The sequence below is a fragment of the Rhinopithecus bieti genome, unplaced genomic scaffold (assembly GCF_001698545.2).
Source record: "Rhinopithecus bieti isolate Rb0 unplaced genomic scaffold, ASM169854v2 scaffold_15813, whole genome shotgun sequence".
In the NCBI taxonomy this organism is placed as follows: domain Eukaryota; kingdom Metazoa; phylum Chordata; class Mammalia; order Primates; family Cercopithecidae; genus Rhinopithecus; species Rhinopithecus bieti.
The window spans coordinates 1348286-1363554 of NW_016809040.1; the positions used below are offsets into that span (position 1 = coordinate 1348286).

General features: G+C 42.5%; 1 pseudogene; it reads right to left on the reverse strand.

Moving 5' to 3' along the window:
- Nucleotides 1-10353: 10353 nt before the first annotated feature.
- Nucleotides 10354-12395, reverse strand: LOC108539519 (transcription factor Dp-1 pseudogene; annotated as a pseudogene).
- Nucleotides 12396-15269: the final 2874 nt, after the last annotated feature.

Below are 15269 nucleotides of genomic sequence, written 5' to 3' on the forward strand. Positions count from 1 at the left end.
GGATGGTCTCGATCTCCTGACCTCGTGATCCGCCCGTCTCGGCCTCCCAAAGTGCTGGGATTACAGGCTTGAGCCACCGCGCCCGGCCTCTTCATCTTCTTAAAAGCCAATTCAATTTTCTGAACCTAAGCCCTCATTCCATCTGATGCAGAAACGTAATCTAGTCACTTCTGAGTAAATTTACTCTTATGTAGTATCATCTTGGATACTACATCCTAAATGGGGTTAGGATTCAGTTACATTATAGATTTGAAAAAATTCTCCATTTCCATTTGTTCCCTCCCCTACCTCCTTGGCACAGGTTTTTAGCTGGAGAGGAGGTGGTTTTGCAGTGGTCCCCCACCATGGTGTCATCTGGACAGGAGCTGCCCATTTCCCAGGGTCCACCTGTCTTGATCCTGAGCTGCTGTCCTTTGGGATGTAACATGAATGTTTGGTCTTTGAGGGAGCCCCTTCACACTTCCCCACCACAAGGTGTTTGGTCATCCCAATCCTTTAGGAGCTGCATTCTCTGAAGTATTTGTGGTTTTGCTGTAGCTTCCACCATCAGGGCTCACAGGGTTACTCTTCATTTTCCTTGTTTGGACTCCCAGGCTCCTGTGCATCCATCAGCCCTTCCTCATCCTTCTTGCGAGCTTGGAGATCACATGGTTCTGAGTCTTTCTGTGACCCTGGAAAGACTAAGGGGGCACTCAGGGGTCCTCACTGCTGCAGCATAGCCTTGCAATCTTTCTGCTTTGTTGTTCACCTGCCCAAAGGCACCAGGGTCCCTGGAAGGAATGTTAAAGACTGAATCTCTCTGCATCTATTTCTCTCTATTGCTGAAAACATAGCTCTCTCTCTGACCCAGAAAAACAGTGATTCTTGTTCTACTCCCTTCTTTCAAATTATCTGGGTGTGGTGGGGGCATGACACAAGGAGGAATCCACATCTCTGCTTCCTGGATTCCCCTCTGACTCCTTCCTCTCTCTTTTACATATGGAGAAAACAGTTGGGGCAGAGATGTTTCTACTTAGATGCATTCCTTTTCTTATATTTTCTGTCTTGCACCAGAAATCTCAATACTTTGTTTCAGAAGCTGACAATGTGACATCTTTGTTCTCTAGCTCTGGGGTTGAAGGTGGCCCCTTGTCAACAACTGGAGCAAGGATGGACACAGGGAGGTTAAAAAAAAAGAACTGGCTGGGCACAGTCACTCACGCTTGTAATCCTAACACTTGGAGAAGCTGAGGCAAAAGGATTGTTTGAGTCCAGGAGTTCGACACCAGCCTGGGCAACATAGGGAGACCCTGTCTTTACACACACACACACACACACACACACACACACACACACACACACGCTAGGCCTGATGTTGCATACCTGTAGTCCCAGCTACTCAGGAGGCTGAGATGGGAGGATCTCTTGATCCCAGGAGCTAAAGGTTGCAGTGAGCCATGATCACACCACTGCACTCCAGCCTGGGCAACAGAGTGAGACCCCGCCTCAAAAAAAAAAAAATTGTGCCAGGTAAGATCTCAAATTGTTACTCTATCACACCATTATCATGTCAGAACCAAGGCTGATGATGCTGAAATATCTGAAGCCATCCAATGTTCATTTCAAAGAGGACCAACCCAAATCAATGACGCAGAGGCAGAGAGACAAAGATGGAACCTGAGGACTGCATGAAGTGGGGTTCATCCAGCTGTGGAGTCAGTTTTTCTTGCCTAAATTCAAGAGGATGAATGAGTTGACCCCCTAAAGGGACTTTCCGTTTCCAGCAAGTTTCTCTTAAAACAGAGAAAAAGTGCTTGTCTGACTTTTTTTTTTTTTTTATTCCAACTCTTCTGGTTTTACTTAAAACATAAGTCTATATGCTTGGGGCTGAGAGCTACACATTTAAAATAAAATCCCATCATTGTTCATTGAACAGCAAAGTGCAACTGGCGAAAAGAAATAGTATTTTGATTTGGAAGAAAAAAACTGCTGAGCACATCCGGAGGCTCTTAATGGAGTTGCCTCTGTTCAGACAACAGTGGCAGAACAGCCACACATCAGATCAACCAGACATATTATCAGGCCCTGTAAAGGCGATTGCTTGTCATCTTTTATGAAGCGTCTGCCCCTTTTGGTTGTCAACAGTGAGGAGCCTTACACCTTCTTTCTTGCTTATTCTTCCTCCTGGATCTTATCATGGGGGAACTGCTTCTCCACAACGACCCTTCTCACAGAGAAGAGCTGCTGACTCTGTCCAGGATAACAGAAATAAGACGAAACAGGATGAGTCTATTTCGCAAAGCTGGGAAAGGATTGCCAGTCAGTTCAGCACCAGCACACTGGATAGCAGCACAAAAAGTTTCCCTGAAGATCATCTTGTCTATCTTCTGTCTTTTGCAAGATGCTCTTCTAGAGATCCCTCCCTCACCTCGAAAGTCTCCAGGGAAGGACTCTCCTCAGCTTCCTGCTATTGGCCATGACAATGTCTTATATTTGGAATGCTTTATATCTAATTGAAATCTTTTCTGTCATCTTTTACTTTCCTTCTTCCTCACAAAGTTTGCCCCCATAACAAAATTATAAAATAAGTAAAGGTTAGTTTTAGTGCCTTCTCTTCTCTCCCCACCCCCACTCTTTAATGCATCCTCTGCTCTTTCCGTTTTCCAAGGTTTTCTGTGTCTTAGTTGTCATAAAGGAAAGTAGATGGATATGTTATTTTTTTTTTTTTCTAAGACATTGGTCCCTTGCAAGATAAGATCTGCAAGAAGCAAGCAATGCTTAATACAAAATGCTGAATTATTAATGATGACATTACAGGAAACTCTAAAAGGGATATTGGGGTTAGGGTGAACTTTGCCCACATCTCTCAAGTAATGTCATGCATGTAAGATTAACCATGAGTATTGAGTCAAGGCAGCCAGCCTAAACTTTGGGAGACCTGCATCCGTTCCCCCTTAATAGCTATGCCACTTTCGTTGATTTATTCAACCTCTTGGAGCCTCATTTCTCCTATCGGCAAAATGGGAGTAATTGGCCTACTTTACAGGCTGTTGTGAGGATTACAAGAGATGATGTAGATAATGCACATTCTACAATGCCTGCCAGGTATATTGTCCTTAATACAAACTGGCTGTCATTATTATTATTGTTGTTATCCATGGTTACTTTTTATGAATTCGATCCAAAGATTTTCAGCCAAGCCAGTGGAATACTAAAAAGTTTGAGTGGGGAGCAGTTGCTCTTTCTGCTGATATACTTGATAAATATTACTATATGACTAACAAATATCTTTCTCTCTCCCCAGGATAACATAGGCAGGTAGCAAAGAAAATGAGGCACAGAAGAAGCTCCCCAGAGCACAGTGGGAGTGGGTAGGCAGTGAGTAGGAGTGAGGATGGCTGTCCTTGTCCTCTGTCTGCCCTAAACATTTTTGTGGTTCCCATTAAACAGTGTGAATGTCAACAAGGGCTGGGATTTGGGTTGAACTTATTCATACTTCACATCTCCATATTTTATATTTCCCAGGACTGACCCACATGCAGCCTCTTTCATTCTGAGATAGAGGTCTGCTTAACATACAGCCAAGTAGATAGACGAATCGTGATTTGGTGAAACCTAGAAGAATTATGAACTGTAGCAGAAACAGCCAACGAAGGCATAGCTAAGGCATATTTTCCTTTCCCCTTGATATCAGTGGAAATGTGCATCTTCAGGCATCACAGAAATAATCACCCACTCTATATATTTTCCCCTTTTTATGCTTTTTATTAGTATAGCAACATTATTCAAGCTAGGCTCTTCCATCTCCCAAGCCAATTTCTTTTGCATCTGTGTTTATATTGATGCTATTCAAACAATGATCTTCCACTTCCCCTGTCAGTTTCCATCGTGTATTTCACATATTATGAACTTATTTAAACAAAAATAATCCTCTCTGGGTACATTTCTTTTCCATCTGTTTCTCCCCTGCCCTATACTACCAATTCTCATTTCAAAACAACATTGTAATATCATTTATTGTTATTTTCTCTTGTTTTTAAGCTTCTGCTGTAGCATGCAGAGTGGAAAGGTTGGGTGGGGGGAAATACAGAGCATTAATGATTTATAGTCAAGAAGGTATTTCATACTCAAAATGTTTCTAAAAGGATTTCTAGCAATTTTTAAAAGCAATGAGATCTCAGCAATTATGACATCCTATATTTGTAGGGTGCTTTACAATCACTTTTTCATGTACTTTCACTAAGTGTCATTTTAAGGAGCTTGGAAAAGAAAAGAAAAGGAAAACAGAGCTTGTTATCTAGATCATTCTAAATATATAGATTTTTGGCAACCTATAATACACTCTGTTGAGGTCAAAATAAAATATAAAGGTGGATCTCTAAACTTAACATTGTATTTTTAGAATCACAGAATAGTGATTCTAGACATACCTAGAGACCGGGTGGTCTTCGGTTTATCTGAAGAGCAAAGAGAAGATGGGGGGTTTATTAGAAAGGGAAATATTATTTTGAAAGAAAGTTTCTTGGCACTGGGAGAATTTTAGGAGATGGTAAGCTCTCATTGGTGAATGATGGTGGTAGGTAAAATCTAGTCTTAAGAGTTGTGGCAGGCTGTTTCGGCAGCTATTGGATCTAACTAGTTTTAGAGTTACAGCAGGCAGTTTCAGCAACTAGGCTTGCAGAGAATTAAATTCTTTGCACAGTGTTATGTGCCCTAAGTGTTTCCCCACCCTGGCTTCTTGACTCTGATTCAGTTGGGTTATGACAAGAGTGACCCAATTCGTATAATCACCCTTCAAACTGGACATGCAGATGTTTGAATCGTTTGCCTGTCTCCAATATGCCTGGTATTGTGGGGACACAGCTATTTGTCTACTAGAATCCATGTGAGGTGGTGGGGGTTTGCTTGGAATTGTTCTTAATTTTGGAAATGATGTAAACAGAGAGAGGTAAGTCTGTCCCTAAATACGAATACATGTTTAGCTTAATAATATTTCTTTATAGTTCCCATTTGTTTAGAGATTGTATTCTGTTTCCCAGGCTCAGAAAGACTTGTTAGAAATACTCTAATCCTTTCTAAATCAGGTGTCTGTGCACCTATTTCCATATAGATATCTTAGGAGCATGAGTGATAATTTATTCTCATAATCTGCCTACAAAAGAAGGTGGTTCCTCCTTCCTCTGCCAGCCTTGCCCAGATGAAAGGGCCAGAGCCTCCTGCATGCTTCTGAGGCCAGCTGTGGGAAATCAACTGAGATTTTTGAAGAGAAATAAGCCTTTTTAGTCTTTGAAGAAATATCTGTAGAACCCACACTCTGGTAGACAACTTCCAGAGGTCACTTAATTCTGCATGGAGTTTCTAACTCAACATGTATAAATGGGTCATGTTTCTCCCTCTGGAAAGGCAGATTTGACAAGTTAATATTATCTCATAGAACACATACTTTTCAAATGAGAGGTGCTGTAGTGATTCAGAGTTGTTTTGCAAGGGTTCGTGGGCTAGACTGGAATCTCTCACATGCAGGAAGAACATTGATGAGGCATCCATCCTGTCTGACCTCAATCCTTCCTGCAGCCTTGAAGCCCAATATTCCTGAGTTGAACTTTAAAACCTGCCCCAGGTTGGAGATTCTTGCTCCACTTTCTGCAGGCTAAAGTAGTAAGATTCTTCTAATTGTTTTTCATCTGTGATGGTTTTACGAGTGAGTAAGAGCTTGTAAGTCTCTTTTACAGTTCATTACAACTGAGAAACCTTATTTAGTCAAAGAAAATTGTCCTTTGGGGAATGATTAGAATTAGCAAGGAGTAAAATCTTTTGGGGGTAGAAAACATTCTCTGCATGGTACAGAAAACAAAAACAAAATCCCCAAACCTACTCCTCAATACAATTTCTCATTAAGTAAATGAAATGGCCTTTTCCATTTCTCAACTCAACCCTATGAGTTTTAATCAATTTAGTTTCTGCTCTCCTGTCCTTGTTTTCTATTTTTCTCCAGTGGATCACTTCTGGTTTCAGTACCATAAAAGGATAGACTTTCTAAAAGTTGGAAAATCCAAAGTTAAAATATATAGCCTTGAATCATAGTTATTGAAAGTTCCTATGCAGTGTCTTAGATGCGTGAGGTCAAGCAAGTCAGACTCAAAAGGGGATTGAACTCTTCTTACCAGGAGAAATTAGCATCCTGTTATCTACAAATAGGTCATCCCCATCAGAAATCATCATAGGCATGACCTTTGTAGTCATCACTGACATAATCTTTATTTCCAAAATCTTTTTTACTCCTGTAGTTCATCCTGGCCTCTTCTGGCTTGAAACAATCTCTTTCAGGAACTTTGGAGTCCATAATCTTGCCTTCTTTACCAAGGCAGCTCACATTGCTTCTTTTTCTGGTCTTGATTATATTCAAATTCCACTGTCCCAACTAAATACTATCACATAGATAAAAGTAAAGGGATTTCTAATCTCAAGAGGCTCAGAGATGTAGCCCTTATATGATGTGCTCAATCATAGGAGTAGCAGGGAATGAAGGGGTTTTGTAGAGTTTCTCAACACTTCATGGAAAGTTATCTGCCTGAATTCTCCATGTGAGGTCTAATAAATTTTTCTGATCATTTGTACATGTGCTAAACGATGATTTGAAGAATGTTTGAAAGATACGGTTCTATGTTTAGGCAGTTTTGACAGTCACTTTATTATAAATACCCTCTTGGTTTATGTCACTCTCCCTAAACTAAGTTTGAGGTGCAAAATCCTGGTTTTGGAATCTGAAGGCTTGCTTTCCAATGCTCTCTCTGTGGCAATCAATTGTGTGATCTTTGGTAAGTCACACAGTGGCTCTGGGACAATTTCACATTTGGAAAATGTGGAAATAGGGCTGGGTGACCAAGGAAGGAGTTAAAGAGCTAGGTAAGCACAATGTTTTACACTGATTGTCCCAGGATAAGTTTACAGACCTTGTTGGGCTTCAGTATCATCAGGACATTTTAGTGAATGACAGATTTCTGTGCTCACCCCAACAAGTCCTATTCAGTAGCGTTTGCAGGGAGAAGCAGTCCAGTTGCTCATTTAATCAGCCCAGTTGCTTATTTAATCAGTGTGTTAGGTGATTTTGATGTTCAGGGTCCTCACACCATACCTTGAGAAACTTACCCAGGGAGGTATAATTCAGAGTCCCAGAGAACCTCTCCTTTCCATCCCATCACTAGCACTAGAAAGGTCCTTGAGGGGTACAAAGGGAAGATTTCTCTTTGGGCTTAAAGCCCAAATGTCTGAGATAAAAGCAATCACACTAATGAATAACTAACAAGCATGGGTCCTTTCCAGATCAGGTTTTGAAAAGGCCAGTACAAACCAGCTGTGGCCAGTCAATACTGGCCTAAACTAGTTGAGCCATCACAGCCTATTTAAACTGATTGTGATCAGTTGAAACTACTCTAAATTGATCAGGTCCATCCATGACTAGTCAGAACCATCATAGACTGATTGTAGCTGGTCAAAATCAGTTGAAACCAGTTAGGTTCAGCCATAGCCAGTGTAAACCAGCTGTGACTCAGTAAAATTGGTCAAAACAAATTGGAACAGGCAGTAATGGAGCAAAACCAGCATAAATCTGTTGTGCCCAGTTCAAACCACTCTAAACTGGTCATGCCCTTTAATAACCATTAGAAACAGGTGTTATGGACCACTTAATACTGGCCTAAACCAGTTGCAGCCAGTCAGAACAGGTCTAGACCATTTGTGGCTAGTTATAACCAATCAAAATGGTAAGAGTCTGCCATGAACAATCAGAACCAGTATAAACTGGTTGTAATAAGTCACAGTTGAACCTAGCTGAAACCAGCATCAATATTTTGCAGCTGGTTCACCGGGCGCAGTGGCTCACGCCTGTAATCCCAGAACTTTGGGAGGCTGAGGCAGACGGATCACGAGGTCAGGAGATTGAGACCATCCTAGCTAACATGGTGAAATCCCCTCTCTACTAAAAATACAAAAAATTAGTCGGGCATGGTGGTGGGCACCTGTAGTACCGGCTATTCGGGAGACTGAGGCAGGAGGATGGCAGTGAACCCAGGAGGCAGAGCTTGCAGTGAACCAAGATTGTGCCACTGCACTCCAGCCTGGGCAACAGAAGGAGTCTCTCTCTCTCTCTCTCTCTCTCTCTATATATATATATATATATATATATATATATTTGGTCAAAAGTGATCTAAAGCAGTTGTGGCCAGTTGAAATTGGTTAGAATCATCAATGACTAACTGAAACCCAGCAAAACTGGTTGTGGATGGTCTACACAGGGTTTAAACCAGTCATAGCCAATCATAGCTGGTTCAGGCAAATTATGGCAGGTCATAATCAGCCAAAACCAATTGCAGCTGATCAGAGGCAGCCTAAACTGGTTAAAGCTAGTCTAAACTGGTCAGAACCCGCCATGACCAGTCAGAATAGGCATAAATCAATTGTAGTCGGTCAAAATGAGTAATGAGTCAAAACTGATTGAGGCTGGGCATAGGTGGTCTAAAACAGTTGTGGCCAATTAAAATAAGTTGTGACCAGCCATAACCAGCTTAAATTGTCTGCATGCAGTCAGAACTGGTTTGAACTTATTGTGGCCTATTGAAATCAGTCAAAACTGCTTGAATAAAAAACCACGACCAGTGAGAAACACAGAAACAAACTAGGGCCACTGAAAATTGGCCTAGATCAGTTATACCCTGTTAAAGCCAGTCTAAACCAGTTGTGGCTGGTCATAATAGCTCCAAACTGGTTTGGGACAGTCAAAACTGGTCTAAACCATTTGTAACAGACCACGACCAGTCAGAAATGGCCAAAATCAACTGTGGCTGGTAAAAACCAGCCTAAACCAGTTGTTCCATGTTCAATCTGTCTAACCCTGTCATGGTTGGTTATACGAATCCAAACTAACTGTGGCCAGAAGAAACCAGCCTAAACAGATTGTAGCCAGTTATAGTCAGTCTAAATCATTTGTGGCCAGTTAAAACTCATCTAAATCAGTTGGAAATAGCCCAGACCAGAAAGAACTGGTATAAACAGGTTGGGGCCAGTCACAACTGGTTGAAGCTGATCTCGGCCAGTTTAGACTAGCTTTTAGCTAGTTTCTCCTGGTTTTGACTCATTATGTCTGGCTTCAACGTTATGATGGGCAGTGTCCAGGGATAAACAGCAGTGTCCAGCGCTGACCGCTCATGACTGTTCATAGAACAGTGGCAGTACATGATGAACAGCAAGCCATAGATTATTGGAGCTCCTCAAATTAAAAATAAACTTTTGTGAATTGTGGTTTTGATTTGCCTATACCTTGTGAGTAATGATGCTGAACATATTTTCATGTGCTTCTTGGACATTTATAAATTGTTTTTGTAGAAATGGCTACTGAAGTCCTTGCTCAATGTTTAAAGTAGTTGAAACTGGCTTTGTTGTTTCTTGCCTGTGCAGAAGCTTTTTCGCTTGATGTGATTCCATTTGTCAAATTTTGCTTTTGTTGCCTGTGTTTTTGAGGTCTTACTCCAGAAATCTGTGTCCAGAACAATATTCTGGAGTGTTTCTCCAATGTTTTCTTCTAGTAGTTGCATAGTTTTAAGTCTTAAATTTACAGCCTCAATCGATTTTCATTTGTTTATATGGCAAGAAATAGGAGTCCAGTTTCATTCTTCTGCATAAGGATATCCAGTTTTCCCAGTACTATTCATTGAAGGGACTATCCTTTTCCCAATGTATGTTATTGATGCCTTTGTTGAAAATGAGTTAACTGTATATTTGTGAATTTATTTCTGGGTTCTCTATGTTTATTTTTTATTTTTATTTTTTAAATGCCCATGCATGTTTTATTAATAAAAACTAACAGTGTCAAGTTAAACAAGTCAAACAATGAAAGTCTTTTCATATTCCATAAAATATCGCAGAAAAGTTTGTGTTTCAATAAAAAGACTCATTTTAGAACAGGCAGCTAATTTTTAGAAGCCAGGGCCCAGGCTAATGTGGGCAGTTAATGGGTTTTGATGAAAAATTTTAAGGTGGAACTATTGCCTGCCTTAATTCCCTTTGTCTTTTTATATACAACAAAAAGAAAAGGAGAAAACCCCTAATTAATAAATGAATTGTCATAATTTTGAGTTAAAAATTGTTAAAACATTTCCATAATTAAATTTCAATTTATAATAGATTACAGAAGATGTTATGAAACAAAAAACCAAAACATTGTTTGAGTACCGATGTCTTTAAATGATAGACTATGTAAGTATGTAAACAACTAACATAATAAAAGAGGTTTCAAATGCTGGCCCCTGTAAGAAAATCAGGCCAAATTTTACCCTAAGCAATAACCTATGTCCAAGTCTATCCCCAACGCCCAGCCGCACCAGTGTGGCAATAAGCTTTAACCAAACCAAACAAAAACAAACAAAAGCACTTTGCAATTTGTTGCTGCAAAATAGGGAGAGAAAAGAGTGTATAAACTTGATGGAATCACAACAGTCAATATAATTTAAGGGAGAATAAAGTCAGTAAGGCTGATGGTGTTTATTGTTTAGAAAGTCGAATTCTGCTGTTTGCTTGGGGCTCTTGGACACCGTACCACTGAACAAATGGACAACTCTGCAGTCTCACTCTCTGCCAGCATGGGTGCTGTTCAGACTCACGGCAAATAAACGGCATTCGGTGCTCACCATCCACAACAGGAGGGCGTTTTATTTTCATGTATGAGGATGAAATACAATTTCTTCAGCAAACTCAGCAAAAACTGTTAAGGGGCAAAAATTAAGTCTGCACTTAAAGAAAAACAGAAAATGAAAAAACACAAAATCCTGAAAAGTAAATAAACGCCCCTCATCAGCACACTGGTATCAAAACACACATCCACAGTACGTCTTACTCCTACGGGAAACAATCCTTGCTTATCGGAGGTGCATATCTAAATTCAAGGGCTTACCATTATCTTCTTAGGAGTAGGACAAACGGAAACAGAAAACCCACATTAAAAAATAGTTTCTTTTCCCTAAACGTTTTCTTGAAGCTGAATGTGAAGTGGAGAGGACGTCAGTCGTCCTCATTGTTCTCGTTGAAGTCGTCGTCCTCGTCATCCTCCCGGACGCAGGACACTGGGGTCTCCACCCTGGAGCCACTGTACTGAGGTTGGAGCTTGTGGCCAGCATCCCATCCGCACCGTTGGTCAGGTCAGTGGCAGAGAGTTTCGTGCCGTTAGACGTGGAACGTGCCGTCGTGATGAACACGCCTCCAACAGTTAGTTCCCTGAGCTATTTCTGTCAGGTACAGCTCCAGGGCCTCTGGGACCAGACTTCTGGCCATTTTAAGGTCTTCGGCAGAGCAGCTTCCAGACTCCAGCCCACAAGCCGTGCTCATCCGCTTCAGCACTTCTATGTCATCGTATATTTCAGATGTGTTGTCAAATGTAAACAGATACTCGAATTTGTCGTTGGAGATGTTGCAGTCGATGACGGTCTTCTTGCTGGGTTAACGATGATGAAGGGCAGGTGGATGAGCGAGCTGAGCGTCCTTGGCCAGCTGGCCTGCTGCTCCTCTTGCTGGTTTCTCTCTTCACCAGATTCATGAAGGCAATTTGCTGTCGAATAAAAAAAACCTGAAATTGAGATTTTCTGTTTTATTCTGTCAAGTCTCCTCCGTCTTTCCACCTCTAAGTTCTGACATTCCTGAGTCGAGTTGGTGGGCAGACCAACCCACTTGATCTCCTTTTTCTCCTTGGAGATGATGTTCATGGCCATCAGCACGTTTAAGGCATTGTAGACGCGCCGTCGATGTTCTTCTCGTCATAAGCTGACTCACTTGGTAAGATCTGGTTGCCGGCAGCACTGAACTCTGCGACCAGCTCTTCCGCCACTTCGTGGTAGCAAGTGGTCCCTTTCCACTGCACCTTGTCTCAGACCTTCATGGAGAAATGCCACAGGCCTTGCTTGCCATTCTTTTCTCCTTTCCTCTTGCGCTTCCCGGCAGACCAACCACGGCTGGTTCTGAGAGGTAAAGTGAATGCTGGCGGTGTGTGGCCTACTACCACGAGGGTATTTGACGCTGCCGGTTTCTAAGGTGTACCGGTTACCACTTGCTGGGCAATGTTGTCATTGAACTGTACAAAGATTTTCGACAAGAGCTGCTTCCCGAGCGGGTTGACAATGGAGGGGTGAACTGTCACAAGGGACACTAACGCCTTTTCCCGGACTAAGGTTCTGGTCTATGAAGACCTTGAGTTCTCCGTTGGCTTCAATTAGACCGGCAACTTTTGCCATGTTACCAGATCTGGGAAATCAATGCTGTAAACGATCACCCTCCCGGAGAAGAAAAATAATGTTTCTGGGCGCAGCCCCTGCGTCCCGGAGCAACGTGCAGACCCGCGGGACCAAGCCAGACCCCGGGGGCGCCGGCCCAGCTGACAGGTAACTCTAACAAGTGGGCTTCCGGGATCCGAGTCGCGCGCCTGTCACTAGGCCTCCGGCTGCCTCTGCACGCCTGCCCGCGCGCGCTGCAACCGGGTACCCGCAGGCCGCCGTGGGGCGGCCTCTCCTCCCCCACCCTCCGCGCTCCGGCCAACCCTGGCCCTGGCCAACCCTGGCCCTGGCCTCTACCCCCAGTCCGGCGCGGGCGCGGGCGTTGCTGTCAGCCGGAAGGGCCCAGGCCGGGACCCCGGCCCCACGGTCACCTGGGGAGCCCCCACCGGCGCTGAGCGCGCGGCGTCGGAAAGGGCGCAAGTCTGGGCCGCGCGGCGCCTACATGCGGCGGGGGCGCGGGATGGGGTGGCCGGGGTTCCAGGCCCGCGCCCCTTGCACCCGTCCGCGCCCTTGGGCCCCGCCCACGGCATACCCTAACCGCCGCACCTGGCTGCCGGACCCGGCCGCGTGGGCGGGGGAAGGGGCGGCGCTGAGAGGCGCAGGCAGGGGCCAGGCCGGGCTGTCCAGGTGGTCCCGGCCGTGGAGAGGTCCATCTGGGCGCAGGGACCTCTATGTTTATTTTTTTTTTTTGCCAGTACCATGCTGTTTTGGCTACTATAACTTTATAGAACATTTTGAAGTCTGGTAGTGGGATGCTTCCAACTTTGTTCTTTTTACTTAAGAATGCTTTGGCTGTTATGGGTCTTTTTTGGCTCCGTATTAGTTTTCGGATTATTGCTTCTATTTCTGTGAGGAATATTACTGATACTTTGCTAGGGATTGCATTGAATCTGTAGAACACTTTGAGTAATATGAACATTTAACAATATTGATTCTTCCAATATGTAAACATGGAATATCTTTTCCCTTTTTTGTGTGTCCCCTTCAATTTCTTTCATTGGTGTTTTATAGTTTTCATTCCAGAGATTTTTCACCTCTTTGATTGGGTTGATTCATACTTCTTTTTCATAGCTATTGTACATTCTTGGTTTTCTGTTTCAGATTGTTCACTGTTGGCATATAGGAAGGCTATTGATTTTTTTGTGTGTTGATTTTTTATCTTGCAGTTTCGCTAAATTTGTTTATCTGTTATGAGAGATTTTTGATTGAGTCTTTAGGTTTGTCCATATATAAGATAATATAATCTTCAATCAAGAATAATTTGACTTTATTATTTCCAGTTTATATGCCCTTTATGTCTTTTTCTTATCCAATTGCTCTGGCTAGGACTTACAGTACTATGTTGAAAAAAAGTAGTGAAAGTGGGCATTCTTGGTTTGTTCTGGATCTCAGGTTTTCCCAGTTCAGTATGATACTAAACTAATTGCACCTGGTAAGAGAAGGTCTACCGTGGTTGTGGCCAGTTGAAACAGGACTGATTTGGTTGGAACTGGCCATAATCAGTCTGAACTGGCGTAAACCAATTGTAGCCAGACAAAGCTGGATAAAACTGGTTGAGGCCAGCCATAGCCAGTGTAAAGTGGCTGTGGCAGTAATAACTGGTCTAAACCAGTTGTGACCAGGTGTAATTGGTCTAAGCCTATCAGAACCAGCCATAATCTGGCAGAACTGGTATGAACTGGTTGAGGCTGGCCCAAACCAGCCAAAACCAATTACAGATGGTCAGAACCAGTCTAAACTGGTTGTGGCCTGTCATAGCTATGCAAAACTAGTTTTGGCCAGTTGAAAACTGACTTAAACTTATGGCAACTGGTCATATTCAGTCTAAAGGGCATTCAAATGGAAAATAAGAAAGTCAAATCATCTTTGAAGATGATGTGATATTCTGTATGGAAAAACCTTAAGACTTCACCAGAAAACTCTTATAACAGATAAGCAGCTCAGTAAAGTTGCAGGACACAAGATCAACATACAAAATCAATAGCCTTGTTATATGCCAACAGTGAACAACCTGAAAAACCCGGGAAGTGTGCTAATGTACAATAGCTACAAAAAAATAGTAGGAAAAACAACTGAAGAAGTGAAAGATCTCTGGAATGAAAACTATTAAATACCAATGAATGAAATTGAAGAGGACACACACAAAAGGGAAAGATATTCCATGTTTGTAGATTGGAAGGATTGAGGGGACACCAAGAATGGGGACATGGTGGAGAAACAAACAAGACAGCCCAAAGGCAAAATTTGCTGGCTGTGCATTTTTGCTACAAGCTGTCTTCAGAGATGTAGACACGGAGCTGGCGAGAGTTGAGGGGATATAGAAGGAAATTGGTGAGAATGACAGATATAATTCATCTGGAAAATAAATGCCTGGGGTATTTTCTGAAAGGCATGCAGGTGAGAAATATGTGACTAAGAGATGGCTTGTTCCAGCAAGTACCCTATGGTGTCTGGCTGTGCCCTGAAGTCAAAAGCAGAGTTATTTGATCATATGACATCTGTGGGGTGATGGCAACTGTTAGCTTTAAGTAGACAGAGAATCTGTGCTGGGGCAGGTGTGTTTGTGCATGGAGGGCAGATGAGGATTGAGAGAGAGGAGTTGTGTATAATAAGTCCTAAAGGAGAGCGAATGCAGCTAAACAACTCAATAACTCTGTCCTAGTTTCAGCTCCATCAGTGCAAGGGCAAAGCATCGAAATTAGCCTTCAGTACAGTTTGTTGCTATCTAAATTCCAGGTTTTTTTTTTGTTTTTTTGTTTTTTTGTTTTTTGTCAAGTTAGTCCATTTGCATGCAAAGTTGCTAGTTCTAATCTACTCTGATAATGACTTGGGTAAGCAGGTTGAAAATGTCTTACTCCTCCCTAAAGGCTCACTATGTAGAAAGGAAGGAGAGTAAAGCAACCTTTTCATAATTAAACAAGGAAGAAAATTACATCACGTTTTTATACTTTTCATTTTTCTTTACCTCTCACAACT